General features: G+C 42.1%; 1 long non-coding RNA gene and 1 other non-coding gene across 4 annotated transcripts in view; one reads left to right on the top strand and one right to left on the bottom strand.

Annotated features, from left to right (window-relative positions):
• LOC145529807 (uncharacterized) overlaps positions 1 to 21,216 on the bottom strand; it is a 373,203-nt gene that overhangs the window by 26,609 nt on the left and 325,378 nt on the right. For all 3 annotated transcript variants that reach the window (XR_014071362.1, XR_014071364.1, XR_014071363.1), the window contains one exon: positions 624 to 738. This is a non-coding gene — a long non-coding RNA (uncharacterized LOC145529807). The remainder of the gene's footprint in view (positions 1 to 623; positions 739 to 21,216) is intronic.
• On the top strand, positions 15,697 to 15,769 carry TRNAG-CCC (transfer RNA glycine (anticodon CCC)). Its single transcript has one exon. It is a non-coding gene; the product is annotated as a tRNA-Gly (tRNA).

Genomic DNA, 21,216 nt, shown 5'->3' with positions numbered 1-21,216 from the left:
CTTAACTTTGGGATCTACACAATGATAAACTATACAAGAAGAGAAATGACACATTGATTGGGCTATAGATAAATCTTCATCCATCTTGGAGATGAATCCACTCTGGCAGTTTCTCCTTTGAAAGGGCTCCGCTGGGGAGACTGGCTCAGATCAGAGGCAACCTTCAAGCACTTAGTAGTCCCGCTCCAGGCAGCTGGTTCTAACTAGCACCTATTTGGCAGAAACCTACACTCAAGATTTCTGGTTTTAAGTTCAAACCAATATTTCATAGCAATTGTGTTGTCAGAACGCAGGTCAGGAAGATGGCAGATGTTAATTGAAACCAAAGAAGCAAAAACAAACTCTTTTTCACTTTTTCCTTTTTTTATCATGCAGTTGGCAGCTCGACACAAATTCAGAACACGAAGTAAACTGGGAGCAGTTTAGAGACGCGCGGAGGAGAGAACTGCTGAAGGTAGTTTGGTGTCTGGTAAATACCAAAATGATTCTAAAATGGGACAGATAATTTAACGGTGGGAAAAGGGATGGTCTTTGTATGTCAGAAAATAACATTGTTGATTTTCTTCATTCTACAAAGCAAGCTGAAAATCATCACTACTCCAGTTTTTATGGAAATGCCTTACCTGGTCCATATTATCCAGCGACTATAAGATCAGTCCCCAGAGAAAAACTATTCACCTGGGGTCTCTTCTTTCTTCCTAGACTTCAAAAGGACTTCCTTTTCAGAAAGTGTTACATCTGCAGGAAAAATTGTAATTGTGCTTAGAGTCTAGGTAGAGTCAAATCCACTGCCTGGTTAAAACTCAAGACTCCCCACTCTTTCTGATAAATGCAAAACTGCAGGAAAAGTCTCTGAATCTACATGAATATACCTACTTTGGGGGCATTTGTGTGTATGTGATTCACTTTATATTGGCCTTGCTCTTCATCTGTTTTTACAGTTTCAAAAGGCAAAGACCCAGCACTGATCATCTCCCTGATCAAGGTTTCTATCTTAGAAGGGAATTATGACTCTACCATAAAATCACCTGAATTAGCACTTTATATTTCTTCACCTGCTTTATGGCGCTTTTCTTTCACACTGAAGAAATTATTTAAAAATTATCTGCTGTACTCTTCAAATTAGTAACCAGTTACTTGAGCAGCGTTTGAAGATTATCAAGTGGCACTACCTTGTCTGATCAATATTTTGTTCCCATGAGACCAATAGACTCTGAGCACCCCCGGCTCCATTTATGGCTTGCTTGTTGACGGAACATTTCTGCAGAGATTGACCACCACCACCAAGCAGCTCTTAGTTCTGTTGTGTGATAATCTTATCTGGTTTGCCGTTTTATTTGGGTTATTTTTGCTGACATTTTCCTTGCCCAGGAAAGCCTTTAGGAATGTGTGTTCTCCACCTGAGGATATTGGAACATTATTTACTTTAGATTAGATATGTTGGAAGGTCTTGCTTAAGGAGACCCATCAGCCTTCCACATCCTGCCCAGAAGAGGTCACTTTAGACACACCAGTTTATCCTTCCTCATTTCCACGCAGGCAGGGTCACACTTCAGGAAAATAGAGACCCTTTGCTTCTGCTGGTTTAACCTGAAGAGCAAAAACAGAAGCCCTCTCTGTGTCTCTTTATTCCTCAATGAGAAAACAATTTAAAAAGGAACACTTTGAAAGAGAGATTTAGACTCTGCAGAGGTCTTTAGGTGGAAGTGAAAGCCCAGTTTGGAAGTTCACAGAACAAAATCCTAAGAATCGTTTTAGCTTGTCCCCTTTTCATGTTAACTTTTCCCCAGTTTTGGCAAAATGATGCATTTGGCTTTGGTTGTTCAGTTAGCAGTTTGTCCCACTTCCAGAAGGCTGGGTATTGTTTCATTTCTGTGCTGGAGATTTATTAGAAAAACTGATACTGTGTCAGAAAAGCCGAAAATAGAACAAGACAAAGGGAATCAAAATAGTCACTTGTTTTTGTTTTTTAAAGGTGTTACTTTAGAAGGCAAAGATCAACACACTTTTTACCAGCTTAGAGTATTCTGTCCCCTGCGTTTGCATCTAAGTGTTGAAGTTACCCTGGAAAACAGGGAGAGCATTTGACAATGAAAATGTTGACTTGGTTCAGTCCACTACTATCCAATGTGAGTAGGTTTCCATAAACCAGGGATTCTGTTACACAGTTCTGAACTCATTCAATTCAGTTAAGTCAAAGTTAGCAAATATTTACTGTGTGTCCCTCATATGAGCTGAGTGTGTGCCTGGGCCTATGGAACAAACATATAAGCAATTCAAGACAAAGAAAAACTTGTCTGTAATTTACTATTGACCAAAAGTGAATATAAGAGTAATTTATGTTGGCATGCAAATGTACACTGTGTGTATAGGTGTCTTTATGTATGTGTGCCTTGGTATGATGGTATGTATGTGCCTATGTGTGTATTCCATATTTGCTGAAAGCATGTGTGTGTGTGTGTGTGTGTGTGTGTGTGTGTGTGTATGCTTAGTCACTCAGTTTTATCTGACTCTTTGCGACCCCATGGACTGTAGCCCACCAAGCTCCTCTATCCATGAGATTCTCCAGGCAAGAATACTGGAGTGTGTTGCCATTCCCTTCTCCAGGGGATCTTCCTGACCCAGGGCTCAAATTCAGATCTCCTACATTGCAGGCAGATTCTTTACCATGTGAGCCACCAGGAAAAGCCCACTTAATAAGTTATCAGAAAGAATTTACCCATGGATATTTTAATGGTCTTTTATCATATCCCTACAAACTATAAAGCAATAAAGCACAATAAGTGTATGTATGTATTCCATGCTTGCTGAAAGCATATACTTTCTAAAATAGGAATAATTCAGGTTGATTTCTGTTTTTTTCCAAATCTAAAGCAACAATAGTTTTGAATCATTATATTTGATTTAACTCTTTCTACTCTTGACTCATGTGTTGCTTGTTATATTAATAGAATTCTACCTGGTGATATAATTTGTGTTAAGAAATCTATTTCCCTAGCTTTTTGGTCTGATACGTAAACGTTTTGTCAAAGCAAATACACTGGCCTCATGGAACAGACTTTACATCTCACCCTTAAACTATCTGACTGGGATGATTATGTCTGTTGGACTTGTTAGTGTTTGCCTTTTGGTCCTTTGTGGAAAAGACGTAAGTTCATATTATCCCCAGGAGTTAGTGTGTCAATGGAGTTTCTTCTGTATTTAGAACCCCAAATAAAGTATGTCCTCACTGCAGGTTATTTATACAGGCATCCGCTGAAGTATCTTTTAACTGGCAATGAAATTCCTTAGTTACATTTCAATATACGTTCATAACACTCCTAAGTTTCAAGAAAAATGAATTGAAAAAACACCAAGATAAGGATATCCACACATTTTCACCAAAAGATTTCTGGCACAGTCGGCCAGTGCATTCTATTGTTTCTAAAATCATTTAAAGTAAGATTAGAATGACTTTATTGTGTTTTATTGCTTTACAGTTCATGGGGATATGATAAAAGATAATTGAAATATCCAAGGGTAAATTCTTTCTGACAACTTATTAACTGTTCTCAAATTAAGCTAACATAGACCTCAGCGGCTGGGAGGTAGAAAGTAGGTGCTTGGTGGCTTTTCTCTCACACAAGATCCAGAATTGTCACACCCTGTCAGGCACAGTGTAGGTAGGTGCTAAATGTACTCAGGAATGGATGCTACCCAAAGCAAAGATGTCCTGGTTTCTTAAAAAACAAAGTTAGCAAATAGCTCTTTGCTGGTATTGTTCAATTGCTAAGTCACGTCCAACTCTTTGATATCCCATGGACTACAGCAAGCCAGGCTTCTCTGCCCTTCACTCTCTCTCAGAGCTTGCTCAAACTTTTATCCATTGAGTCAATGATACCATCCAACCACCTCGTCCTCTGCCCACCCCCTTCCTCCTGTCCTCAGTCTTTTCCAGCATCAGGGTCTTTTCCAGTGAGTTGTCTCTTCGCCTCAGGCAGCCAAAGTATTAGAGTTTCAGCTTCAGCATCAGTCCTTCCAATGAATATTCAGGGTTGATTTCTTTAAAATTGACTGGTTTGATCTCCTTACTGTCCAAGGGACTCTCAAGAGTCTTCTCTAGCACCACAGTTTGAAAGCATCAGTTCTTTGGTACTCAACCTTCTTTATGGTCCAACTCTCACATCCATACATGACTACTGGAAAAGCCATAGCTTTGACTATATGGACCTTTGTTAGCAAAGTGACATGTCTGCATAAGCTGTCTAGGTTTGTTATAGCTCTTCTTCCAGAGAGCAAGCACCTTTTAATTTCATGGATGCAGCCACTGCCTGCAGTGATTTCGGAGCCCAAGAAAATAAAATCTGTCACTGTTTCCACTTTCCCCCCATCAATTTGTCAAGAAGTGATGGCTCTACACTATTAACAACTCATGAGTTGAGATATCTAAGAGTCCATTGTCAGTTCTAAACTAAATATGGAGAAATAGGAAAAAGAAAAACAAAAACAAATGTGAGGCTGGTTTCTGCTTTCCATCCCTGGTTTCGCACAGACCTTAACAAGGCCCATCCTCTCCTGCCATGTGGAGCAGCTGAGGATTAGTGTCATCACCGCAATTTTGTGTTCGCATACCCCGTCTCTGCCCATGCATGAGAGCCATTTAGAAGGACTCGGTCCAAGGTCACGTGCGAGTGCAGCTGTGGAGGTGCCTCCAGCAAGGTAAAAGGACGATAAGTTCAAAATGGCTTACACATCCCACTGGCTCAGGCTGAGCGTGCAGGCAGCTGGATGACAGCTGAGCGACCACCTGGCTTCCCACCCATCCAGGGCTGAGTCCTGCCCTTCCTGGTGGACCAGGTGAGTGGGGAGACCGGGAACAAATATCAGAGGCTGAACTCTTCCCCCCGCACCAGGTGGCTCCCTAACACACACCATCCCCTGTAGATCTAAAGCATCAATTTCCCCCAGGAATTCTTCCAAGCACTGGTATGTAATGTTACTTCCCCCAGAAAACTTTTTGAAGCCCCAATACTATGAATATATTAAAAAGAGTCCAAAAATATTGACTTTATAAAAGTGAAATCTTACCTGTAGTCCTTGTCAGTTGAAATAAAAAGATAAATCCCATATTTATAAACAATTTTTCATCATGTTATAAAAACAGGAACAGGAAAAGTATATGATTAAAAGATTTGTTTATGACCCTGTATGCACTTAGCCAAGAACTCCAAAAGAGTATGAAGTAATAAGGCTGCAGTGGGGTCAACTTGAAACTCACAGGAATTAAGTGAATTCTTAGTAGATAAACTAAGGAAATGCTTGAGATCAATCTATTCCAGGTCTGGAAACAAGTTACTCAGATAAAATTTAGAACTGAGCATCCCAGGAAGATTTGAAATGGGGAGAAGTATGTAGCCCCTTTCCATCAAAGAAGCAGACAGTTTAGGATGAGAAAAATTAATGTGCATAAGTAATAGAGTGGAAAAGAGAGGAATTAGTGGTCAGAAAGAGATTGTTTGATCTGAGGGTAATTGTATCTGTGCTACTAAAACTTAATACGTAGGGCTTCCCAGGTGGTTCAGTCATAAAGAATCCACCTGCCAATCCAGGAGATGCAGGAAATGCAGGTTCAATCCCTGGGTCAGGAAGATCCCCTGGAGGAGGGCATGGCAACCCACTCCAGTATTCTTGCCTGGAGAATCCGATGGGCAGAGGAGCCCGTGGGCTACAGTCCATAGCGTCACAAAAGAGTCAGACAGGACTGAAGCGACTTAGCATGCATGCACTCACAGAGCTAAGATCCCACATGCCTAGTGGCGTGGCCAAAAGATCAAAACCAATGACAACAATAATAATAAATTTAAAAAATCACAAACACATCTCAGTCATCGCAGACTCACGTTCTGTAGTGGTGGTTGTGGGAGCGGTAAACAGATAGCCCCAAAATATACAACGTATGTTATGTGTGTACACAGCATGTCATAGGAGGGCTGAAGCTTTTAAATCAAGTGGTCAGGATGGCCTCATGATGTGATATCTGACTAACAACCAATCAGCAAGTGGTAAAGTAGAAGCCCTAATGGGAAATGAGGGAAGAACGTGTCCAGGTGGGAAGACCAGCCCCTCCCAAGGCCCTGAGCTGGGAAGAGCAGTGCGGGCCGGGGTGGCTGGAGAGGAAAGAGCAGGAGCTCGACAGGGTCGGGTGAGGTCCGAATGCCAGGCCGCCATTTTGAGGCTCTATCGTTTCCTTGAATTGGTGTGAAGGGTCTCAGGACTGAGCAGAGGGCATCAATCTGCCCCAGTAACAGAAAGATCCTCTCTCATATCTCTTGAGCGAGGATTCTAGAGGGCCAAGGGGGAAGCCAAGGAAAGAGCCTGGAGGCTCTGAGGTGTCCAGCCAGTGTCATGGTGGTTGGGACCAGCGTGGTATGTGCAGAAGTGGTGAAAAGACTTGGGTCGTTGACACTTTGAAGGTCAAGTCAGCAGGATTTGCTGTGAGAGGCAGAGACATCAGAAATAACTGGATTTGAGGCCTAAGTAACTGGAAAGAACCATTGCCATTCGTTGAAAGGGGAAGGCCCATGGGAGGAGCAAGTCTCAGGGGGCATGCGGTCAGGAATTTGACTATTTTAGTGCCTGGTTGGCTCAAGCTAGTATTTCACTATTTCTCCATATTTATGATGCTTCATGATGATGCTTTTTGTACTGGGATAAAGTCACACAAACCTACAAAATAAAGACTGTTTCATGAGCTGAGAGTTAAGGAGCTTTACTTCTTTAAAAATCCAATACTGCCAGCATTGATAATTGCATTTTATTACAGCTATTTTCTTTTTAGAATGACGTGGAAGTGATTAAAACAGTTAGGAAACAGTGGGGACTGTATATAGAAGATAAACTATTTTAGCAAACGGGGCTAAGGGAATTAAATAAAGCCAAAGCAACAAGCAGCTTCCCCAGTGGCTCAGTGGTAAAGAATCCACCTGCAATGCAGGAGACACAGGAGATGAAGGTTTGATCCCCAAGTCAGGAAGATCCCCTGGAGGAGGGCATGGCAACCCAATCCAGGATCCTTGCCTGGAGAATCCCATGGACAGAGGAGACTGGTGGGCTACAATGCATAGGGTCGCAAAGAGTTGGACACAACTGCAGCGACTGAGCACCAATGCAAAGCAACAGGAGGAGTTTGCAAAAGGTCTCATCAGATGTGGAAAGAGACAAAATGCTCTGCCAGGCTCTGGTGTAGCCAGAGCTCTCCTAGACAGAAGGGGAAAGAGGTTCTTTCAATGAGAAAAAAGCTATTCATTCCTCCCTGTCCCACACACGAGAATATCTTAAGTACTAATCCTGATTGCAGTATTTCAAACTATGGCAACATAAATTATGATGAGTGGCCTTGAGATTTAATAACCTGCCACATTATAATACAGAGTGTTCCATCAATATCAATAACTGAGAGTAAGTGAAATAATCTGCCAAATATGTAGGAATTTAAGGAGCAAAACATAATATCATGCTTCCTGGGTTAATGCACACTACATGATTTTAAATGCCTTTTTTTTCCATTTTATAAATGGCCAAGCATCTAATTACTGACCTATTATTTGGCCAGTGTCAAACTTACATAAAGAAATGTGTGTGTGTGTCTTCTAGAGGAAATCTTTGCAATGGTTGATGGTCAAATTTTTTAAGGCTGCAATTAAAACTTTCATGTTGGAGAGCTAAATTATTAGTGCTATAGTAACTATTATTACCTATGTCTCATGTACCCTCAGGTAGGTTCTATTAAACAGCTGAAACAACACTTATTTAAAATGGTATACACCTTCATTTCTAATTTGACAGGCTAGAGTCTTTTATTCCTTAAACTTTCATCTTTTAATAGGAAATAATTGTCTAATTCATATTCAGTTTTCTGCATATAGGGCTTTTTTCTAAATTGAAATAGAAAATTCCAAATTAAGTTACAGTTGGAAGAAGGGCTGCCTAAAGCCCATTTGCCGTTAATGGGTTTGACCTCAGAGGAAACAAAAACAGAGCAAGTTTTAGTCCATTAATAGCAAATTGTTGATGCCAGCAACAAGAAGGAAAAAAGGAATAAAATAAGAAAGAAGAAAAACTAGAGAAAAAAAAAGGAAATCAAAGCAATAAGCAATAGAATTGTTTGTTACCAAAATGGAGAGATCCCATAGATGGACAGACAGTTCCAAGTTCAGTAGAGCTAGTTTCTTGTTTTGAATTTGCTTCTTATTATTGTTTGAATGTCTGTCCCCCCCTCAACTCCACATGTTGAAGCTTTAACCCTCACTGTGATGGTATTAATATTTGGAGATGGGACCTTTGGGAGGCGATGGGGTTTAGGTGCAGTCATGAGAGCGGGGGACCCGTGAAGGAAGCTGTGCCCTTATGAAAAGAAGACGAGAGACCAGCACTCTCTCCCCACCATGCAAGCCAAGGTGAGAGGCTGGCCACATACAAGCCTGGAGGAAGCTGGCCTTCCTTGGCACCCTCAGATTTCCAGCTTCCAGACTGTGAAAAATAAAGGTCTCTTGCTTAAGGCCCTGGTATTGCGTGATAAGTCAGTTCAGTAGTGTCCGACTCTTTGTGATCCTATGGCCCGTATCCCGCCAAGCTCCTCTGTTCACGGAATTCTCCAGGTGAGAATACTGATGTGGGTTGCCATGCTAGTGTCTGGTATTTTGTTATGGCAGCAGAGTTGACTAAGATACTTTTCTTTGCACTCCAGATGGCTCCTGTAGTCTTACCTGCAGGTCCATTCTACTATGCTCAGCGCTTGCTGTGCCCTGTGTAAAGGTTAAAAGAGCTGCATCCTGACCCAGACACCAGGAGGAAAGAGTTCTATTTACTTTCTCAGTGCATCTGCTCATATAGCGCAGAGCAATATGCCCAAATAAGGCCTCAGATCCACGGCGAGGAGGCCAAGGAAAGCTACTCCATCCAACATCCTTCCTGCAAATGTCAAACAATAGGTTGTTAGTTTACCAGTCTTTATGGCGGTGTTCTGAAACAGTCCATACAATGAACATTCTTCATATTCTGCACTGCTCCTTGGAACATGTATCAATTTGCTTCTATCCAAGAAATCTTGCTATTCAATCTTTATTTTCACCATGTGTTCTAATCCATGAATGTGCAACTCTAAGGATTAAGTTCCAAGTGATTTCTTAAAAAAAACAAAAGCAGCTCATATCTTTATCCTCCAATATATTGCTGCCAATCTGGGCAGCTTTGGTTTTAGAAGTTTACATTTTAAACTAGTGACAATTCAAGCAGATTGCCTGTGTTTGGCTTAAGGAAAGTGGCAGAGGGAACAGACACATCTTTTAGTTTCTGATCAGTTCAGTTCAGTTGCTCAGTCGTGTCCGACTGTTTGCGGCCCCATGGACTACAGCATGCCAGGCCTCCATGTCCATCACCAACTCCTGAAGCTTGCTCAAACTCATGTCCATCGAGTTGGTTTGTGATAGACTGAATGAATGTTATTGCCTCCCTTACACAGTCGTGATGCCATGAGAGTGCCTTTATAGGACATTTGGATTTATCTGACACTTCTTAAAAATCTAAAAAGGTATGCTGTTTTCTTTTTATTATTATTATTTGATATTTTCTAAAAGATTGGGAAATGATTCATTGGATAGAATTAAATTTATACCACGTTTTACATGACAAGGTTTTCCCAGGTGGTGCTAGTGGTAAAGAACTCACCTGCCAAAGCAGATAGATGCTGGTTCAGTCCCTGGGTCGGGATGATTCCCCTGGAAGAGGGCATGGCGACCCACTCCAGTATTCTTGCCTGGAGAATCCCATGGACAGAGGAGCCTGGTGGGCTATGGTCCACAGGATTGCACAGAGTCAGACACAACTAAAGAAACTTAGCACGCACGCATACATTAGATATGCTTATGCTTAGCAATTTCCTTAAGTATAAACAAAAGTATCCATCAATGTCTCTCTTTTTTAATTGGAGTGTGGTTGACTTACAATGTGTAAATTTTAGGTGTACAGCAAAGTGATTCAGTTACACATACATATATACCTTTTTTTTTTCAGATTCTTTCCCCTTACAGGTTATTACAAAATACTGAGGAACGAGCATGTCATTCTTTTGCTGAAAACGTTAAAATGGGAAACAACAAAACCTTTCAATGGCTCCCCACTGCTCTGAGAGTCAAGTGCAAACTCCTTAATGCATCTAATGGGTCAATGATGTCGGCTCCTGCCATGTCTCCAGCCTCCCTCCCCATCACTCCCCCCTACCCCACTGTGGTACCGTTGTGCTGACCTCTTTATATTCCTGAGACTCTCCAGGTCACTCTCTATGATGCCCAGCCCCTTCTCAGGAGACTTAATCCTCGGGCCTCAGATTAGCAGCAGGTTGTCAATGAACTCTGAAGTCTGAGTTGGTTATGCTAACTCAGCATCCTTTACAGCCTCTACTGATTTTTATCACCATAGTGTAAAGTGTTCCCTGTTTGCAGACTCTCAATGCCTTAAGGACAGGACCAAAGATTGTACTGCTTCATCTGCATTCTTAGTGCTGGATTCACTGCCTACCCCCTGGTAGATGGGCAAGTTATTTATTTTGTGCGTGAACTGTAACATGGAGATCACCATGGTATCCACCTTCTTGGAAGTCATGAGACCTGAGTGAACTCTTACTTGAGACCTGAGTGAACTAGCACATAGCACATAGCTGTTGCTATTGTCCAGTCTCTAAATCATGTCCGACTCTTTGCAACCCCATAGACTATAGCCCACCAGGCTTCTCTATCCTGTCTCCTGGAGTTTGCTCAAATTCATGTCCATTGAGTCAGGGATATTATCTAACCATCTCATCCTCTGTTGCCCCTTTTCCCTTTTGCCTTCAATGTTTCCCAGCATCATGGTCTGGAAAAGTATGTCAGCTTTTCGCATCAGGTAGCCAAAGTATTGGAGCTTTAGCTTCAGCAACAGTCCCTCCAGTGAATATTCAGGGTTGATTTTCTTTAGAATGGACTGGTTGGATCTCCTTGCAGTCCAAGGGACTCTCACATAGTACATGCTCAATAAACCTTAGCGATTGTGATATAATGAATGGGCAAGTTAATTGTTCTGACCAGAGGGACTTTCTGCCCTGGGACTCAACTTGGATCAGTATTCCCCATAGGGCCAAGAACTTATGAATATGGTTCATATCCAACATTTTTGAATATGTTTATATTTAACTGATATTTATTCAATATTTTGAATAAAATATTTTATTCAGTATTAACTGATACTTATTCAAGTAGCCAATGAGAAGTGGAGAGTGAACAGCACAATGTCCCAGACCCACTTGCTTTAATATAGTGCAGGAAATGCTAAATATGAAAACAGTGGCCTGAATTGTTATGGAGACCTGCAGGAGACGGGTCAGGAGAGGTCAAGTCAGAGACTGATGAATGTATCTGAGAGCTCATCTCAAAACTTTTAACTTGAAGAAACATACATTGCAATAAAAATAGGTATCACTTGGGAAAGATAAAGCACATCAAGTTACTTTACAAATCAGGACAATCTATTACTGCGTTGGATAATTAACTAATATTTTCATAGAAACCATACCTTTCTTTAGGAGCTACCTAAGGTATAGATGGATTCCCAGGTGGCTCAAGTGGTAAAGAATCCACCTGCCAATGCAGGAGACTTGGGTTCGATCCCCTGGAGGAGGAAATGGCAACCCACTCCAGTATTCTTGCCTGGAGAATTCCTTGGACAGAGAAACCTGGTGGGCTACAGTCTATGGGGTTGCAAAAAGTCAGACATGAAGTAGTGATTGAGTACAAGGTGTAGGTCACACAATCTGAGTACTGAGATTGCAAAATATATATATTTTAAAAAATGTGGTGGAGCCTTACACAAATCTTTATCTTCCTGGAATTGCAACGAATGTAACCTAACTAAAAGGTTTAACAGCTTGCATCAACTTGAATGATATAAGCTCTAATACCTGTGGTCCACATTGTAGAAAGTGGCCCTCAAGATTTGCATTTGGGCTCACATTCTCTTACTTTCGTGGGTGTAACTGTGAATCTAATGTAATGAACTTCTGACATCTAACCTCCCAGAAGAAATTGTCACAGCTCTTCTTGTTAAATGTGTCAGGAAATACAGCGATAAACATGCTTCTATGTATGATTGTGTTTTTCCTCAATACATTCTGCACTCTATGGATCAGGACTGGTTGTTTCAGCGACTAAACCTGGAGGAGAATAATTCAATCCAGCTCCCTTGTTCAGCAATGCACACAGTAGGGCACTGAATGGTCTTGTAAATAACAATGATGGTCACCATTAGGAGTTCTAAAGTCAGCACTACTGACATTAGGGCTGTATGATTCTTTGTTGTTGGGGGGCCATCTTGTGCTTTGTAGGGTGCTGGCAGTATCCTGGCCTCTATCCTCCTGGGGTCAATTCACTCTCTCCCAGTTACAACAGCTAAAAACATCTTCAGGCATTACCCAGTGTCTCCTGGGGAGCAAAACTGCCTCCCCTCAACTGCTTGAAAACCACTGCTGCAGTGAATTTCACTGCAGGTGCAGTGGTTTTAAAGGCAACCCTGACAGGAAAGGGATACACCCACACCACATTCCTGCTGTATGATCTTGATGTTCCGGGCCAGTGAGCTCAGAAAGAGGCATAGGACGGCCATAGCATCTATCTAGAATCTGATGGATTTGTTGTTTAGTTGCTAAGTCATGTTGGACTCTGTAACCCCATGGACTGTAGCCCGCCGGGCTCCTCTGTCCATGAGATTTCGCAGACAAGAATACTGGAGTGCGCTACCATTTCCTCATCCAGGGGATCTTCCTGACCCCGGGATCTAACTCTCATCACCTGCATTGGCAGGTGGATTCTTTACCACTGAGCCACTAGAGAAGCTCCTGATGGAATAATTACCTACTGGATTCAAAATTTGTAGTCCACCTTCAATTTTCAAAGTTTCTTCTACAAGATGACAACTGAGAATTTATGCCCTGGGGGTAGCAGGCATAAATGAGCCTTGTGAGGTCCTAGCTGGATTAAACTTTTTATAAATCAACAGTGTAGTATGACTAACTGCCAAACCAAAGCCAGTTTGATCTTCAGCTGCATTAAGAGTTGCATAATTTATTAAATGATGGATTTCATGTACTGTACTTAAGATCATTTTTGGAAGGTCCTGAGACTGCATTTTAAGAATATCTAGGAAAGCTATCAGGAAATCACACATCTTTCTACAGAATAAACAGTCTGAAGAAGTTTGAGATGCCTCAGTGATGCTGAAACTCAGGCACAGACCTAAAGACACTGTAAAGAATAGAATAGAAAAGCATTAAGCCTCATATGAACAATTAAACTTGAAATTAATGCCCCCTTCTCATCCTGAGAGGTGGTGATTCCTTAACAATGATCATTTAGTTTTTTTTCTCTCTGGCCCATGAAAGAAGGTGGGGGAGAAGGGTCTTGCCAGCCTTCAGTGGAGGATGAACCAGATTCCACGTGCATCTGAATAACTCAATACCCTTTTACAAACATCTTCCCGACATCTTACTCTCTTAAGAACAGGATAAATATCAACCACCACCACCACCACCCCCCACCCAGTTTATCCTACTTGACTTTTGCAGACATGCAGAATGTGTTTCAGACCAAATAAATTATTGACTATTCTGCCCTGATACCATGGCATTTATCTTTTCTAAATAGCTTTAATCTTTGTTACCTAGTACATCATTATTTGTACAGCTTGGGTTTATCCATGAGAAGGTCGCCGTTGAGAATGTGATCAGACGGGATTGAAGTTTCCCACCAGTAAAGCTGTTCTGACCCCGCTGACTACTGAAGAACCCTTCAAAGGCGAATTTCCAGAATTACCTCCTCACACTCACATCCCTTATTTCTTGAGACAACCTATTCATAAATAGGGTCTTCTTATTCACTTATACCTCATATATTAGATTGGATCCATTTGTGACCCCAAAGTGACCTAATGTCATAGTATTAGTGAGTCACTATTGCACAGTATTCTTCCACAGAATATGATGTGACCTTACTCAAAACAGGCTTCCCTGGTGAGTCAGATGGTAAAGAATTTGCCTGCAATGCAGGAGATCTGGGTTCGATCCCTGGGTCAGAAAGATCCCCTGGAGAAGGGAATGGCAACCTCCTCCAGTATTCTTGCCTGGAGAATCCCATGAACTATAGTCCACGCGGTGGCAAAGAGTCAGATATGACTGAGAAACTAACACTTTCACTTTACTCAAAATGTAAACTTTTGTTTCAGCTTCACCCTGAAGATAACCTACATGCACTAGTTGTAATATTCTTTACAGAAAACACAAAGTTTGTTAGTTTTAAAAACCAGCATTTTATCTCCAATTAGACAGCTTTCCAAATTTGTGAAATCCTCTCTTTTGTGTAAATATCACTGATGCTCTTTTATGTCATCTCAACCTTTAAATTTTAAATCAGATTAATTCTCTGCCAAGCAAAATACCAAGTTTCCTCTCACTCCAAAGTCAAACAGAATTTGAGGGGAAAAAAAAATCTACAAATAAACTAATATGATTAAATTCTGCCTCAAAGGTGTGCCATCAATTTTTTAGATGTTTCCCATTCATTTGATCATTTTTGTTGCTCATCTTCAACAAGTCCCCTCACTTTGTCTTATAGGAAAGGATGTACTTGCTCCACTCAATACTGTTGCTTAATTTAGTAGACGGTGTTGAAGTTAAAAGTCAGGAAACGGGTTTCCTTCACCATCACAAATTGTGAATACTTTCGTTTCTGTATCAGATAGTTCCCATCTATAAAATGAATTTTCTGTCCCAGAGAGGACATGGTTAGGATTAGTAAATAAATATCTAAGGGTTCTCAAAGATATCAGTCACAGATTTTCTGTAACTTCTACAACTTAACACCAGGCCCTACCAGTCTACAGTTACGAATGTCAGAGCTCATAAAAGCATGTGAAGAAAAGGGAATCCTCGTACACTGTCGGTGGGAATGTAAATTATTGCAGCCACTGTGGGAAACAGTGCAGAGCTTTCTCAAAAAATTAAAAATAGAACTACCTTGTGACCCAGCAATTCCACTGCTGGGTATATATCTGAAATAAACAGAAACATAATTTGAAAGGATACCTGCATCCCAGTGTTCATAACTGCATTTCTTACAACAGCCCAGCTGTGGAAGCAACCAAGGGCCCATCATAGATGACTGGCTACAGAAGGCGCGGTGCACAGAGACTAGGGGTACCACTCAGCCACGAAAAGAGTGAAATTTTGCCATTGGCAACAACATGGATGGAGTTTTAGGATATTTTGTTTAGTGAAATAAGTCAGACAGAGAAGGACAAATCCTGTCTGATGCCGCTTGTATGTGGAATCTTAAAAAAAATGCAACCAACTGGTGATTATAACAAGAAAAGAGGCAGATCCACAGGTGCAGAGAACACACTAGTGGTTGTCAGAGGGGAAAGAGAAACAGGGGACAAAATAGGGGTAGCAGATTAAGAGGGAATTATTATTAGCTATAAAATAAGGGAAATAATGTACAACATAGCAAATATAGCCAATATTTTACAATAAATACAAATGAAGTGTAACTGTAAAAGAATTGTGAATCAGTATTTTATAACTTACATAATATTGTGCAACAACTATACTTCAGTTTTTAGAAAGTCTATGAGGGGACTTCCCTGGTGGTCCGGTGGCTAAGACTCTGCACTCCCAATGCAGGGGGCCTGGGTTCAATCCCCAGTCAGGGATCTAGACCCCACATGCCGCAACTAAGAGTTTATCTGCCACAACGAAGACCAAAGAGCCTGTGAGCTGCAACTAAAACCCAGGGCAGCCAAATAAATAAATAAATATAAATGCTCATTTTTAAGAAGCCTGTGAAAATGTTAAAACACGCTAGCATGTATTCTTTGACACAACAAGCACAAGCAAGATGTCTTCTTTCCTCCTATCTCTATGATGCATGCGCCTGCAGTTGTAAGTCCCCTATTGAAAATTCTTCATTTTTCTTAAACTATAGCCCTCAAAAGAGGCTACTGTCAGTGGCAGGGACTCAGTCTGGGCAGCCGGGGCAGTCTGGACAGCCACAGTGCTGTCCCCAGGACAACCATTACTCGTGGATGGAGGGACGGGTAGGCAAATGCATGACCATCTCTCCCTTTGGAGAAGAAGTCTGTGCTGCACTCAATACGATTTCCCAGGGGGGTCCCAAGAGGGCTTGAGCCCCAGTTACTCACAGCAGACACACTCTTTACTGGTGCATTATTTTTTCCCTTGGCTTTTTCCTCCCTTATCTCAGTCCTCCACTGGAGTGGGTTGCCATTTCCTTCTTCAGGAGATCTTCTCAACCCAGGGATTGAACCTGAGTCTCCTGCATTGCAGGCATATTCTTTACCATCTGAGCCACCAGGGAAGCCCCCTCATGCCTGGAATCATCCTCCAAATGGACCACTTGCACCCGAGACCTCACGTCAAGCTCTTTTGGGGGGTGAACCCCAACTAAGATAACTTCCCAGGTCACTTCAGTTTAATAAACTTTTATTGGGCATGGACTCTATGCTAGGACATGTGCCAGGGTTTAAAGACAAGCAGTGTAGCCATGCATTCTCCTGATCTCAAGGAGGGGTAGCTTGTTCTGAGGGCAAGAGACAAACAGACACATCATCACAATAGAATATTATCTTTGCTATGATAATAGCATGCACAGTGGTTTATGAGAGCTCAGAGAAGGGAGAGATTTTTCAGGGCGGGGGTCGTGGTAGCAGGCGTTTGTCTGAGATGCTTCCAGAAGAGGTGTGTAAACCAATACTAATAGTGTTAGTTATAGTAATAGTGTACTTCATGACAGAGGGAAGGCGGGAATGATCTGAACAAAGACAGAAACCATGGACTGTGTATTCCTTCCACGTGGCAAGCTTTCTGCTAGACACCGAGAATGAGTCAGTGAAGGAGACAGCATTTTGTGTGACATTTGTCATGACTCCACTGACTTTTCAGGACACTGTGAACATCTCAACATCAGGGACTACTTTTTTTTAGTTTCATACTAAAATTTATCAAAACCTTGCCTTTGTAAACTTTCCTCTATTTTAAACATCATTATCAGGCAGCCTGATTTCTTTCTTTTAAATTTTTTTAAATTGGAGTATAGTTGATTTACAATGTTTTATTAGTTTCTATGAAATGACGTCACTCAGTCATGTCCAACTCTTCATGACCCCATGGACTGTAGCCTACCAGGCTCTTCCATCCATGGGATTTTCCAGGCAAGAGTACTGGAGTGGGTTGCCATTTCCTTCTCCAGGGGATCTTCCCGACCCAGGGATCGAACCTAGGTCTCCTGCATTGTAGGCAGACAGTTTACCGTCTGAGCCACCAGGGAAGTCTTATTAGTTTCTGCTGTACAGCAAAGTGATTCAGTTACACACACACACACACACACACACACACACACACATACACACACGTATATATATTCTTTTCCACTATGGTCTATTACAAGATAGCAAATATAGTATAGTTCCCTGCATGATACAGTAGGAGACCTTGTTGCTTATCCATCCTGCATAGAATAGTTTGCATCTGCTTATCCCGGTCTCTCAGCCCTTCCCTTCCTCATACCTCCACCCCCTTGGCAACCACAAGACTGTCGTCTATGGCTGTGAGTCTGTTTCATAGGTAAGCTCATTTGTGTCGCATTTTAGATTCCACATATAAGTGATATCATCCGTCTTTCTCCATCCCACTTCTTCACTTAACGTGAGCATCGCTAGGTCCATCCATGTTGCTGCAAATGGCATCGTTTCATTCTTTTTTTTAATGGCAGTCTGACTTCTTGCTCCAGTTTGAGGCGTGACTCAATGATGAAGAGATGATGAAACCCACAACGACGTGTCTGAGGCGCTGAACGCTGCTCGGCCTTTCCTCGGACTCGTATTTCTAAACGAACTGGCAACTTCTTGGCCCCAAACTTCCTCTCGGCTTCTCAACCACTGTGACTCTCACCCTTGAAACGCCAGAGACTGTTAACCGCGCATCTGAGTGAGGAAATTACCCGCCGATAATCACTCAGGAAATTTTGGTCTGTGAACGTGACCTGGAGTTGTTCAGAAAACCAGCTATGAGACCTTGGTCTGGGGGGGTTCTGTCGATGTGACAGAATCTGAAGTAGAAACACAGGTGAAAGGGGCACCGTTGGCTCCCAGCGTAATGAAATACACAGCCATCTGCCCGTGCAGGGACAGATTTATTTCCTGCTAAAACATGTATTTCCTGTCTCATAAACACAACTTGAACACACCTTTCAAACACCCAGGGAGAGACAAAGGCCGGTGGGCAGAGGGGCACGGTCCACCGGCCAGCTCGGGCCGGGTCAGTTTTCATCTACGGAAGGTCACGTTTCTCACTCTAAGTTTAGCGTCCATTTCCACACCCCCCCCACCCCACCCCCCGCAGCCCAGCGCCCAGTCTCTATTTTTAAAGGATGATCCCGGTGTCTTAGCTCAGTAAACTGCCTAGTTTAAATATTCTTCTCATCTATTTTTTTTTCCCTCCTCTGGGGACCAAAGTATTTCCTGACATCTGTTTTGAATTTGTTTTTCTTTTAATTTCTGTGTATGCCTTTTTCCTATCATCTGTACTGAATTGAAAATAGCATGCTGAGTGGAAGGGTTTTTTTTTTTTTGGCACCATTTCTAGGGTAATATTACCTTTCACCCCTGGGGACTCTGAAAGGGCATGTGAGCTATGTCTTTGTGGATCGTGTGGTCATTGCCATGCAGTCACCTGGACTGAAATGAAGCCCTGTGTCCCTGAAAACCTTCCCGAAGCTATTTCATCAGTCTGGAATACTTATTGAAATAGATCAGCGGATGGCCGCTGCTGGGGACTGAGTGTCTCCCCCAAGTTCTTATGGTGAAGCCTTAATCCCCACCATGACAGGGTCTCAGGGAAAAAATTAAGATTAGAGGAGGTCGTAGGGTGGGGCCCTCATGATAGGATTAGGATCCACATAGGAAGAGGTTTCCAAGGTGGTAGAGTGGTAAAGAATCTGTCTGCCAATGCAGGAGACGCAAGAGACACAGGTTTGATTCCTGGGTCAGCAAGATCCCCTGGAGAAAGGAATAGCAACCCACTCCACTATTCTCGCCTGGAAAATCCCATGGTCAGAGGGGCCTGGCAGGCTACAGTCCATGGGGTTGCAAAGAGTTGGACAAGACTTAGCAACTAAACAACAACAAGGAAGAGACACCAGAGAATTCCTTCCCTCTCTATCTCCCTCTCTCTCAATCTCCACTACGATGAGGACAAGGCAAGAAGGCAGCCATCTGTAAGCTAGGAATAGAGCCCTCCCCAGAATCTGCCATGCCGGCACGTTGATCTGGTACTTCCAGACCTCAGACTATGAAAAAAATCAATTTTGATGGTTTAAGACCCCCATCCATGGTACTTTCTTGTGGCAATCCCAGCAGATTAGCAAGGCAGCCTTGTCACACAGTTTTCATGGTTGCCCCTCTGTACATCAATAAACCTCTTCCAGATAACCTGGGTGGGGGTCCCTCCTTCACTGGGGATGACAAGACGACTGGCCATTTTGAGCTGTTCCTCGAAACTCTAAACTCTGGCAGCTCCTGATGAGGACAAAATGCAATAATGCTATTTGAAAATGAAAGTGACAGTCGCTCAGTCATGTCCAACTCTTTGCAGTCCATGGAATTCTCTAGGCCAGAATACTGGAGTGGGTAGCCTTTCCCTTCTCCAGGGGATCTTCCCAACCCAGGGATTGAACCCAGGTCTCCCACATTGAGGGCAGATTCTTTACCAGCTTAGCCACAAGGGAATGCTATTTGGGGTATGCTTTATAGACTTTTTGGAGAACAAATGAAAATAGAAATTAAATAAATTGAGTATAATTCCACTACGCTTAGATAAATAACAAGTATGTGTTGCTAAGATTATTTCTAGTCTTTTAAACATACATATGCATGCTTAATTTGAAGCACACATGTACATATATTTGCATGTATATGTATAGGCATGTATTATCCTATGTTGATGAATATTGTATATGTGTATTTAGTGGATATGTATTCTGTAAGTGTCTATACACACATGTCTACAACATATCTGCATGTGTATTATATTTGTATTTGTATTCATTGTTGTGCAGTTGCTCAGTCGTGTCCATCTCTTTGTGACCCCACTGCCTGCCTCACACCAGGTTTCCCTGTCCTTCACTATCTCCCGGAGCTTGCTCAAACTCATGTCCATCAGTCAGTGATGCCATCCAACCATCTCAACCTCTGTCATCCTCTCCTCCTGCCCTCAATCTTTCCCAGCATCATGGTCATTTCCAATGTGTTGGCTCTTCACATCAGGTGGCCAAAGTATTGGAGTTTTAGCTTCAGCATCAGTCCTTCCAATGAATATTCAGGGTTGATTTCCTTTAGGATTGACTGGTTTGATCTCCTTGCAGTCCAAAGGACATTCAAGAGTCTTCTCCAATACCACAATTCAAAAGCACCAATTCTTCAGTGTTCAGCCTTCTTCTATGGTCCAACTCTCATACCCGTACATGACTATTGGAAAAGCCATAGCTTTGACTATATGGAACTTTGTTAGCAAAGTGATGTCTCTGCTTTGTAATACACTGTCTAGGTTTGTCATAGCTTTTCTTCCAAGGAGCAACATGTATTTGTATAAGCACATGCTGCATACACTACACACATACGTAACACCTATGATGTCAGCCAAAGATTGCATCAACTTAGATTCTTGGTGATTCAGAATCTGGAGAATTTAGAATGAATGAGCAGTTGGAGAATGGAGGGAGTTCTTAAAAATGCTGCTGAAAATTAGAACATGGATCCCTTACCATGCTATTTGAAAAATCAAAGCAAACATTAGAACCCTTACTTGTTGCTCAACAGCCAGACTCATTTCCAAACGCGGCTCCATGAAAAGATTCTCCCATGTGGCTCCCTGGCTTATATTTAGGGTAATATAAAAATGTCTCCAAATAGTGCTGACCTGATCATCCAGCATGGGTCACTTTCCAAAGGACATTGCAGTTTTCTGCACTGGACATCTCTTTAAATGAACTATCTTGCGAGTAGACACTATTTAAACAATAAAGCAATATGTCGATGTGAAATATCACTCTTCGGAGTAATGAGGGGAGCCTAGAAATCAAAGTG

Source organism: Giraffa tippelskirchi, chromosome 12 (genome assembly GCF_054371585.1).
Source record: "Giraffa tippelskirchi isolate mGirTip1 chromosome 12, T2T-mGirTip1v1.2.pri, whole genome shotgun sequence".
Taxonomy (NCBI): Eukaryota; Metazoa; Chordata; class Mammalia; order Artiodactyla; family Giraffidae; genus Giraffa; species Giraffa tippelskirchi.
This window is presented reverse-complemented; position numbering and strand designations above follow the sequence as displayed.